This window comes from Chrysemys picta, chromosome 9, assembly GCF_011386835.1.
Source record: "Chrysemys picta bellii isolate R12L10 chromosome 9, ASM1138683v2, whole genome shotgun sequence".
NCBI lineage: Eukaryota > Metazoa > Chordata > Testudines > Emydidae > Chrysemys > Chrysemys picta.
In genome coordinates this window covers 40934194-40946798 of record NC_088799.1, presented here as the reverse complement: position 1 = coordinate 40946798, position 12605 = coordinate 40934194, and positions in this window count along the sequence as shown.

The following is a 12605-nucleotide window of genomic DNA, read 5'->3' as shown; positions in this document are numbered from 1 at the left end:
CTGCAGTCCTAGAACAAATCTCTGTTCTTATGCAAAAGCTCCATTCCTTATTTCAATCACTTTGCTCCACAATAGTCTTAGCAAAGCAGCATGTCCAGCTAATTATAGGAACACTTCCCCCATAACTCTTAGAACTTTTGATTACCTGTTCCCCCTCAAAATTACTGGATCACTCATTGGTAGCAGGGAAGTGGCTTCCTAAGGCATAGTCAGTACAGCCTATGGTATCTATCCAAATGCAAGAAAGATTAAAAAGCTCATGGCAGTTTCAGAAAATAGCAGAGGAGAATTGTGGTGTCATGGCCCAGGTTTAGTTATGAATTACTACTTAGACTGAAGCTCCTCAAGCCAGGAACTATAATTTTATTACACGTTTGTACCCCACTTTGAAAAATGGGATTGGGATTCCTAGGCTGTACTGCAATATATATAAATAATAATAATAATTATAACAACAAATACTTAGGCAAACAGTGTGTGCTTCACTGTTGCATACACAGCCTTAGAGGGTACATTGTGTTGTCAGTTAGTGCTAAATGCAAAGATGCGTGACGTGAGCAGCAGATGAATCCAGGAACAACTGGCTTTGCCTACAATAAAATAAAAGGGGGAAGCATACTCAGTGTTCTGTTTTTACTAGAAATATATATATTTTTAGAAGGGTTCATTAAAAGCATGGAAAAATCTGGACAGGTAGAGTAGATAGTAGAGAAAACAAGATGGATCAGATTGTGGACAATTATGTTGAGGCTGAAAGACATAGTCAGGGCACAGGATAGTCAGGTGGGTAGGTAAAAAAGAATTCCAGCTGAAACAGTTCTTTCGGGTAAACAGATCAAAACTATGCATGGGGAAGCTGGAAGGGAGAGTAAATGATCCAGAGAAAGTAGCACTTTTATTTGACTATAGAATAGGAAATCACAATCAAGGAGCTGGATACAATATGATTCTTAGGGGTTTAAGCCAAATCTCTAGATCTTTTAAGTTTTGCTTACCATGATTTGTAGGAGTAACAAAGTGTTTAAAAGCTAGTTAATTTGGTTTTACAGTAACTAGAAAATTTTCAATCTAAAACGACTTTATATACAAATAGTCCTACAGTTATAAATTCATATTATCATCAGGTAAAAACCCAGAGACTGTCAGTCTGTCTTCCTTACACATGCAAACTTGAGAACAGAATTTGGCCTTCATTGTTTTATTCACTGACTGTTAGTGAATCTATATATTGTTAAACTGCTTCCTTCTCAGCCTTTCTTTCCTTCCTTTTTCTTGTGTGAGGAACATGAGGAATCAAACTGAAAATTGGTTGATATTATTTATTAGAGTGAGCTTTGAAGCATTTGATTTGAATGGGGATTTGAATGTCTAGTAGTTTATTTTTCTGGTGACTATGTGGCTATAAGTCGAATGTCTGAGCTGCATGAGCCAGAAAGGAAATGGAAGCAGTGCAATGGTGACAAAACACAGATTATATGTGTTATCTAAATTATAGCCTGGCTAAATTCATGCGAACTAGCATTGGATTGCTTGGTTGTACAGGTACTGTACACATCTTCCTACTTTTATAATGCACGGAAATAAAATATTCAGGCAACATGTATATATAATTAACCAAACTACATGTAGTATTTAATATTGTGAATGCTAGCTATATTCCATATGCATTTTCTACTCTCTCCCCACTCGTTTTCTTTACCACTGCATTGTGCGAGTGTGTGGAGGGGTGGCTTACGTTGTACGGTCTTTTATATACAGAAAGTGAAACATTAGAGGGCTTAGTACAAAACAATAAATTGTGCCTTCTATTGTGAGAAACCCTTTCAGCGGTTCTTTTAGTTTCAGGGAATGGTATTGATCCGAGTGAAAACAATGGCATTTTATTTTTAAACCAGTCCTTAATTTTCTCAGCTACATGAGAACACACTCACCTACATTAGAACAAAAATATAACAAACTCATATTACAATACCTTGTTTGCTCATCAGACTGGTAGCTGTAGAACAGAGTAAAAAGTTTAAAAGGAAGGATGATCTTGTGGTTAAGGCACTGGGCTAAAGCTTAGAAGATCTGGGTTCAATTTTGGACTCTGCCACAGGCTTCCTATGTGACCTTGTGTGAGTCACTTAATCTCCTGGTCTCTCTGTTTCCCAAATATATTGTGGGGATAATACTACTTCCCTTTGTCTTCTCTATTAAGGTTGTAAGATCTTTGGCGTAGGGACTTTTTCTTAAGGGGTTGTACAGCACCTAGCACGGTAGAGCCATACAATTGTTGCCTCCTGGCAGTACTGCAGTACCAATAATAACAAAGATTCATCTAGGCCAGTGGTTCCCAAACTGGGGTTCGTGAACCCCTGGGGGTTCGCGAAAGGTTACAGGGGGTTCCCAGGAAAAAATTCCCTAATGGCGACAGAGCTGTCCCTAGGGATCCCGGGCAGCACAGGGCCAGCAGCCTGAAGCCCTTGGACTTCCAAGAGCTCAGCAGATCAAAGCCAGCATCTCTATCACACTGAGGAGATTTAAACTTCAAAACTCCTTATAAGAAATGGAAAGGGAGGTGGATATCTTTTGCTGTTTTTAAAGTTAAATAGGCAGCTAGTATTGTTTTTAAAATTATTATGAAGAACAAATTTAAGCTTTGTTGTAACGTGCATTATTTGCCTGGACTGTTCAAGACCTGAATGCTTGTGTAGAAGGAACTCTTTGAGTTGGCTTCTTAAATACCTTCATGCTGTTTCACATCTGATACTCCTTGATGAAACATAGGAGCCTTGTCTTATAACAGGCTTATTCAAAGTGATACAAGCTACAAAAATGAGATCTTGGAAGAGTTTTGCCATTTTCATAATGTAATAAAAATAATGTAATGATAAATAATAACACTGGTCTACAATTTTTGAGAAGTCGTCTGCTTCAGAGATAATATGTGCTATTTATTATGTATTTTGATGTGCTGAATTCAAATATGACAATTAAAACAACTGATTGGCTACTGTTTCTAAGATATTTAAGTTTTTACATTTTATGTCTATGTATATTGTGTAGATAGTAGAGTTTTAATCATAAATTGTAAACCTAGGTCTTTTCATGTGTTTATGGTTGCTTTACATGATAATATTTCACCTGTCCTGTTTATGTAACACTTTAAAAAGCAGCAAAAGGGTTATCTAAATACAATTTATTATGAAACAAAAGGCAAAAAACTATTATGTACATAGTTTAGTCCTATTCAGTGTCTACTCAGCGCTTCTTGGCTTGTCTCTTGTATTCATTAAATGGAGCATCTCTTGTCACTGTCCAGCAATAGTCTGCAAGCATTGATGGGCTCCATTTGCCCTGATAGCGTTTCTCCATTGTTGCAATGTCCTGGTGAAATCGCTCGCCGTGCTCGTCGCTCACTGCTCCGCAGTTCGGTGGAAAAAAATCTAGATGAGAGTGCAAAAAATGTATCTTTAGTGACATGTTGCAACCAAGGCTTTTGTATGCCTCGAGGAGGTTTTCCACCAACAACCTGTAGTTGTCTGCCTTGTTGTTTCCGAGAAAATTTATTGCCACTAACTGGAAGGCTTTCCATGCCGTCTTTTCCTTGCCACGCAGTGCATGGTCAAATGCATCATCTCGAACAAGTTCACGAATCTGAGGACCAACAAAGGCACCTTCCTTTATCTTAGCTTCACTTAACCTTGGAAATTTTCCACGGAGGTACTTGAAAGCTGCTTGTGTTTTGTCAATGGCCTTGACAAAGTTCTTCATCAGACCCAGCTTGATGTCTAAGGGTGGTAACAAAATCTTCCTTGATTCAACAAGTGGTGGATGCTGAACACTTTTCCTCCCAGGCTCCAATGACTGTCGGAGTGGCCAATCTTTCTTGATGTAGTGGGAATCTCTTGCACGACTATCCCATTCGCAGAGAAAACAGCAGTACTTTGTGTATCCAGTCTGCAGACCAAGCAAGAGAGCAACAACCTTCAAATCGCCACAAAGCTGCCACTGATGTTGGTCATAGTTTATGCACCTCAAAAGTTGTTTCATGTTGTCATAGGTTTCCTTCATATGGACTGCATGACCAACTGGAATTGATGGCAAAACATTGCCATTATGCAGTAAAACAGCTTTAAGACTCGTCTTCGATGAATCAATGAACAGTCTCCACTCATCTGGATTGTGAACGATGTTGAGGGCTGCCATCACACCATCGATGTTGTTGCGGACTACAAGATCACCTTCCATGAAGAAGAATGGGACAAGATCCTTTTGACGGTCACGGAACATGGAAACCCTAACATCACCTGCCAGGAGATTCCACTGTTGTAGTCTGGAGCCCAACAGCTCTGCCTTACTCTTGGGTAGTTCCAAATCCCTGACAAGGTCATTCAGTTCACCTTGTGTTATGAGGTGTGGTTCAGAGGAGGAGGATGGGAGAAAATGTGGGTCCTGTGACATTGATGGTTCAGGACCAGAAGTTTCATCCTCTTCCTCTTCCTCATCTGATTCAAGTGAGAATGATTCTGGTGCATCAGGAACCGGCAGTCCTTCTTCGTGGGGTACTGGGCGTATAGCTGATGGAATGTTTGGATAATGCACAGTCCACTTTTTCTTCTTTGACACACCTTTCCCAACTGGAGGCACCATGCAGAGATAACAATTGCTGGTATGATCTGTTGGTTCTCTCCAAATCATTGGCGCTGCAAAAGGCATAGATTTCCTTTTCCTGTTCAACCACTGGCGAAGATTTGTTGCACAAGTGTTGCAGCATATGTGTGGGGCCCACCTCTTGTCCTGATCTTCAATTTTGCAGCCAAAATAAAGGTGATAGGCTTTCTTAATCATAGTGGTTATACTGCGCTTTGGTGATGCAAAAGTCACTTCACCACAAACATAGCAGAAGTTATCTGCACTGTTCACACAAGTACGAGGCATCTCTGCTCACTTTGGCTAAACAGAAATGTGTCCCTTTGCAAAATCAAACACTGACAAATAAGAGAGCACGACACTATATGATTTCTAGAGCTGATATAGGGCAATTTGTTCAGCAGAGTGATGTAAGCTTTGTTATGACTGCATCATCCATGACTTCTAGGAATAACATGATGCAATTCATATCATGCATGACGCAATACCAGCTTCAGATTGCATCATTCATTGTTTTGCCTAAAAAGCAAGTAGTGTCCAAACCCAGTCATAGATTTATTCATAGATCCAGTCAAAGATGTATTTTAGTCATTTCTGGTTTAAATTGAGATCCCTTCCCTTTATAACTCACTTATCCTCCGCCATTCCCAAGTCAAGGGTCGTATATACTGACCCAATAGCATATCTTGAAAACTAGAGCCAATCAACAATTTTAAGCATAATTTTCATTCTCAGTGACCCAGAATTAGTAAAGTTTGACTACATTTATTTCAGAAGCATTTTGGCTGTAGAGCAGTGTAATTAATAATAAATAGTGTGTAATAAGCATGTCATAAAAACAAATTTTATATTTCCAAGTTCACTGCTTTTATCATTTATACTCAGGTAAAGGAGAAAATCCCTGGAAATATTCATTTTTAGGAGGGGGCTCGTGAGATTTGACAAGGGGTTCACAGGTTGTTAAATTTTGGGAACCACTGATCTAGGCCTTAGCTGCCCTATGATACTCAGTGGTGCCACATGGAAAGACTTTTCAAATGTTAAAAACATAATTCAGGTTGTTATGAAGGAATCTCCTGCAGTTTCAGGGGGGAAAGGGAGTTTATGTCTTATATTGTTCCATTCGGGGCACAAGGAATTAGTAGGATTGAATCTGCAAATGAAGCAGGATCTCACTCCTGTTCAGTCAGATGCAAGTTTAATTTAAATTTATCTTTAATATTTCAGCTGATTTATTCCAGTTTGAGATTGTTTGAATTTTAGAACTCTCTACCAATGCTGAGAGAGTCCTGCTATAGTTGTGGTTGTGAATTACTGGGCTTGGATGAAGTAGCCAATACATATTTCAGACAAGCATGTCCATCACAAATGGTCATTGGAACTTCCTCAGCTAGAAGCTAAAATGTTGTTTTGTTGTGAGGCGTGGTCCAGGTCTTGCCCTTTTCCATGGCAAATATTTAAAATCAAGTCTGGTGGAAAGTAAACTGTCATCAATATCCAAGACAGGTTAACTGATTATCATAGAAGGCACAGGATGGAATCCAAAAGGAATGGAATCCACACATTTCAGTGCAAAACAAAGACATTTGATAGGTAAAAATAAACAGAATATATGATCTTTCCTGCCTTCTCTAGCCAATAATGATTGGTGGGCATTGTCCCCATACTATCCCCGCTGGCATTCAGAGATGTTTCCACTAGCTGAATAATAATACCTAGGACAGGGGTTCTCAAACTTCATTGCACCCCAACCCCCTTCTGACAACAGAAATTACTTCACAATCGCAGGAGGGGGGACTGAAGCCTGAGCTCATCCAAACCCCAGTGCCTTGGAGGGATGGGGGGACTGAAGCTCAAGGGCTTCAGCCCCAGGAAGGGGGCCTGCAGCCTGAGTCCCGCTGCCCAGGGCTGAACCCCTCAGGTTTTGGCTTTGGCCCTGGGTAGTGGGGCTCGGCCTTCAGCTCCAGGCTCCAGCCAGTCTAAACCAGCCTTGGCAACCCCATTCAAAAGGGGTCATGATCCACTTTGGGGTCCCAACCCACAGTCTGAGAACCGCTGACCTAGGAAAATCAGAACTGGCTCTTTTCCCGTTGTTTGGTGTGCAGTCTATAGTCTCCTTGCCAGATTGTTGACAGCAGTTTAGGAAAGAAAAATGGTTGGTTTCTTGGTAAGGATGGGAAGAAAATTCAATTAGTATTTGATTTGTGCTACTGTATTCAATTTGTGCTATTTTCTAACCATTTGTATTTGTACAAATATTTCAGAAAATTGAACTGAACACTGGTCTGAATGGCAGCCATTTTCAGTAGGCTGTAGTGATACTTTGTTTAACTAAACCTACTGGTAAATATATTTTAAATTTGAGCAGCAAAACCCACATCGAGGTATCTCAGTAAGTGAAATGATTTTCACAGATGCTGAACACACACATCCAACTGTAGTCAAAGGGTTACATTTTCAATAAAAGTTTATTGCTCACAAATGGGGTCGGACTGTCATAAAGGGTTAGATGTCTTTTAAGCACCTAAATTAATGGAAGCAATGCATGCTCAGTACTTCTCATAATCAGGAAGGTGGCCCTGATTCAGAAAAGTTCCTAGATATATACTCAATGTAAGTAGTCTATTCCCACTGAAATAACAGGAATTAAACATATTTTAAAATGCTTAGCTGAACCAAAGCCTAAGGCATTTAGGTGCAAAAATATGGACTTAGATGGCTAAGTTTAGGCACCCACATATGAAAATTTTGGTCTGAGGCCTAATTACTAATATGCAATAAATGACCATTTTAACATGAAATTGATTTTAAAGCACAAAATTTATTTCATTTTAAGGTAAAATAAATGAGATATGATTTTGCACACTGCAATAGTCTTTTAAAATTATTTGTATTTGTTATCCTAAGATTATTATTAGCTTTCTTAGCAATTGATTGCATAGGGAAAATGGCAATTCACCATAACCCCAGTTTGGGGATAAATTGTACAAGCTAAACTCTGGTCATGAATATAGCTGATTATTTGCTATGTATTACTCTTAGCCAGCACCCTTGATATCAATGGGTTACAGCAATATAGCTGAGTGTAGAATTTGGCTCTTGCCAGATCCTCAAAAGGTATTAGGGGCTGTAACCGGCCCTCGCTGGCCTAGGCCCCAAAAACACCCAGAGACCAACGGAGGTGCAACACCCGTGTCCTTTTATTGTTTGTGTCCCTTCCCACCACCTACTATTTACAAGTATTTACAGAGACCAACACTCCTGGAGACTACTAGCTTCCCAGCCAGCAGGGATCTAGAGCCTACGTTCCTCCCTTTCCTATTTCTCCCCCCTTTCTCTCTCTTAGCCAGCTTAATAGGGCAGGCTGGCTACCCAGGCCTTCAGGTGGATCCCCTCTGGTAATTAGGGCGTGGCCCCTCAGCCAGCGCAACTAACCCTTTTTCCTCTGGAACAGGGCTAACAGGAGCTTGGCTTGTTTCTTCTAGCCAGCACCCTGTTACAGGTGCCTACCTCCTTTTAATTTGGGAGGTGAAAACTGTACACTTGAAGATGTCGGCCCTATGTCTAAGCATTCTATACTGTAAATTAAGGCATGCCAATTATTCCTGTCCTTACACACAACATACTTTTTTTTTATACTATTTTTAATGAGGGGCCCATACTCAGGAGGTGGGACCAATTCCTCAGAATTATCTTATGGCTGTTAATGAATTTTAAAACACACCAGAAAGCAGGGGAAAAATGTCTCTGTTATTGTCCCACCAGGCCTCCATCAGAATGGCTGCTATGGAAATGCTGGAAGGTTTTGAAGTTGCCACCTCCTTATAGAACCCCTTAGGAAAGGCAGGTGCCCACCTTTGAGGTGAATTCACACTAGGTCACAAGGGGTCAGCCTGACAAAGGTGCATGTACAGTTTTCATCTCCCCAAACCAGCCTTCTTGGTGGTTAGGATATGATCCCTCCTGACTGAGTTCACAGTTTCAGAGCAAACATTTTTTACAGTCATAAAGCAAAAACTTAAATATTACCTTATAGCATGAGATAAAGATTTGAGAGAAGATATTAATTTGATATTAATGTAGGCAGCAATTTACAAGTATTTCACAAAAAACGAAACACATTGTTATAAATTCAATATAAATTCAAAAATCTTAACAGACAGGTGAAACAGACTGATTTTCAGCAATGAATTTGTCAGTGCTCGGCTGAAGCATTTGGCAAGAGATGGCACCTGGTCTGCCAGCGTGTCGCATGAGTTTTGTAAAGACACCTTAGGCTCTTTAGGTTCAGTCTCCTTTCTTGTAATGCAAGCTTTAACTGGGGCCACAGATCAAAAAAAGATACTCATCTGAGAATGACAAAAGTAGACAATGATTTTAAACACTGCTTTACCGACGATTGCCTAAGGGTGCCCACCTTCTAAGGAGATCAGATAAAGTCTTTTCATATTAAAATACTAGCATATGGAAAAGTTAAATGGTTTTCCACAAGCAACAGGTGACCTTATTCCCTAATTTAGCTACTCTGCTTTCCATAATAGAAAACTGAAGTATAAGGGTTGTAATCTATCACAAATTTGCAATAGCTCAGTGCACTGGAATTTGCACTTCTTTTTGGCAAAGATTAGCCTATGTACTCTCAAATCTCTTTCCTTTTCAAACCGCTATAGTGTGTCTATATTATATTGAGAAATAAAAAGTCCAGACTGACCTCTGAATAATTTGTATAAAAGATTTACGGTGATCACAAGTGTTTTATGTACCGTAAACTGAAACTTACTGTGAAACACACACTGAGAAGATGGCGCCTGAACTTGCCAAGAGCTGTCTACATGTTTCTACCCTGGACTGTTCAATCTTGTATCCACTAACCCCAGAAACAGAGCTATGTGGATAACTGATTTTTTTCAGTTCAGTGGCTGTTCCAAAAACAAACAAAGAAACAAAAAAAGAAGAAGAAAAAAACCCATTTTGAGTCAACCTGATACAAAAAGTTTTCAATTTTTTTGGCAAACTGAAAAGCAACACATTTTGCTTTAGGTCAAGCAAAACATTTCATTTCTTCTTTTTTATTTTTTTTATTTTCTAGTAAATTTGAAGCACATTTTGAAATGAAAAGTCATTTTGAATAAAAAATTAAAATATTTAGTTTTGAAAACGTCAAAAAGAAAAGTTTTGATTTTTTTTTAAACTGACATGAATCTATGAATTGTTTTGGCTGGCCTGAATCTGCATTACTTCTGTGGAAAAAATTCCAGGCAAAAACATTTGCCCAGCTCTGCTATCAATACTGTCATCTATATTTAAATCCTAAAAATGATCGGCTTTGACTGTTTTCCTATGTATCACACACACTGCAAAATAGTTTCCAGTTGCTGCACAATTCAGCCCTCATTCTCCACAAAAATGGCAGGGCTGCAGTATGGTGCACCCTATTGCAGGAGGCATATGACACCCAGCTTGGTGTTACATTTTTCCATGTTCATATCTTGCTTTTAAAGTGATCATTAGATTTCTGAAAGGACAATATGCAGGAACAGCTGTGGTTCAATCAAACATTGTAAGACCTCCTCAGCTCAGCTCATCATGGGGTTTTATGTACAGCCTGCTAAACATAAATATATTTGAGTTTTAGATAAACATAGTATTTGGTAGGACACTACCTTCTCTGCATGGAGCTATATCTTGTTTGAATTACAATACCAAAGACAGAGACCCTAATGTCCTAGGACCTGTACAAACACATAGTAGGAGATAGTCAAAGAGCTTACTATTTCAACAGACAAGTCAGACAAGGGAGGGTGTATGATCATCCCAATTTTACAGTTGGGGAACTAAGGCACAGAGAGATAAAGTGACTTGCCTAAGGTTATAGAGAAAGCTTGGGACAGAGCTGGGAACTGAACTCAAATGTCCAACCAGTCCCTTAATAAGACAATCCTTCCTGTTCTGACACAGCACTATCATGTTTCTAGACAGGCTGGTTTAACTCACTGGCAGCATATTCTGAGAAGAACCCAGAGACCAGATCTACAGTTGCACTGACAGCTACTTCCCACATGTGAGGGGTGGCATATGGCCATTCATTTAGAATGATAGTCTATGTTCCCTCCTGCTATTATGTATATTTCTATAGAGAACAACATTTTTTTCTGAAACAGCCTGCAGGCCATTTAGCCATAAACAATGAGCATTTGTAGTAAAACAGCATTTTTGAAGGAAAACAAACACAGTTTAAGCACCACCATGGGCAGATGCTATTCAAACAGGTCCACTCCTGTTTCCAAGAGCTGGTGTGCGTTATAGAGGCAGAGCAGCTGTTTACTTCTCATTTCATTTTGCATAAAAAAGACCTTTTGGTTTACACCTTGTTTGTGTGTTTTGCTTGATAAGACATAAAGTAGTTGCAGGCTGGGAGGGTTTGTCTACACTTACAGCTGCACTGGTTCAGCTGCCCTGCTCTAGCAGTTAGTGAAGACTCCACTTCCCCAAGAGGCAGTAGCTATGTCAAAGGAAGAAGCCCTCTGTCAACATAGCGCTGTCTACACAAGGGATTAGGTCGGTATAATTACAGTGCTCAAGAGTATGGATTTTCCACATCCCTGAGCGATCTAGTTATATCAACATAAGTTGGTAGTGTAGACCAAGCCTCTGTCCTCAGGTATGTTATTCAAAAGGAGATAACTAGACCTATCAAATTCTGAGATGTGACTGAACAGTCATTTCAATCTATTTCTTTAGCTGGACCTGTCTGATTTTCCAACTGGAACATGGTAACTAGACACACCCATTTTCAAAGGCCCTCTAAACTACAGTAAGAGTAATAGGAGGAGGGAAAATACCCATTTTTTTAAAAAAAAGAAGGACTCTGGCAGTCATGTGTTACTGCTATTGGCCTGCCTTTAGGTCTATTATTTATGTCAGCGAATGAGTACTCTGTCCTAACATACATCTTCAAGAACCATACAATGATGATATTTAGGAGGAATTTACATTCTTAGATTGCTGGCAAATTCTTTTGTTCCACCAGGTGTCCACGATATAACCAAGGTAGCTTGTAACTAACATAACTGGTTAAAATAATAAGTTATTTATGATACCTCTGTGTTGGTGTTAAATGTTTGCAGTTGAAGAAATAAGTACTGAAAGAAGAGGAAAAGACAAAATATTGGTCTATATTTATAGCTAGCATAGGCCAGATAGGTAACTGTAGGACCACAGAAATTGCCATACTGGTGCCATATCCTGTTTTCCACAATGGCTACTATCACATGCCTCAGAGGTGTAATGTATCTAATTGTGCCCTATTATACAATAGATGGAAATGTCTTCCTGACCACAACTAGTTTTACCACATGAAACATGAGGATTGATTCTTTTCTTCTTGTAATTTTATCACAGCTAGTGGACCTCTCCTCACATGCTCTTCTTATTCAATGTGACATAAGAATCATGACTTACTTAGAACTTCCATGACAGTCCCATATTTCCTTTGATGATTTGTGGCAAGTTAATCATGATAATGCGGGTATTGATGAAAGCATGTTATTTTTTCCATTTTCACAGCAGCTTTCATCCTATGGGCTCCAAAAGAGCTTTACATGCTAAAATACAGCTTATACAAGGCAATTGCTTCAACAGCATCAAAATGAAGCTATTTCTGGGATGAAATGTGGCAGCTTTTCAGTGGCATACATCAATGCTAGACAACAATGAACTGAAGATGAATCCAACTGAAAACACTGGGTTAATTTAGATAGGCATAATGTATTTTATTCAGCTTGGCATCATGACCAGGCGTTCAGGACTAACAGCACTATGGAATTGTAGATGACTAAATCAAGGGAGGATATACAAAATCTTTACATTTCATCCAAAATATTTCAGAGTCATCTGCAGAGTTGAGTGCTGCAGCAGTGATACCATTCTTATAGTCAGGGAAGTCTGAAGCTGCTGGATCACCAATAATG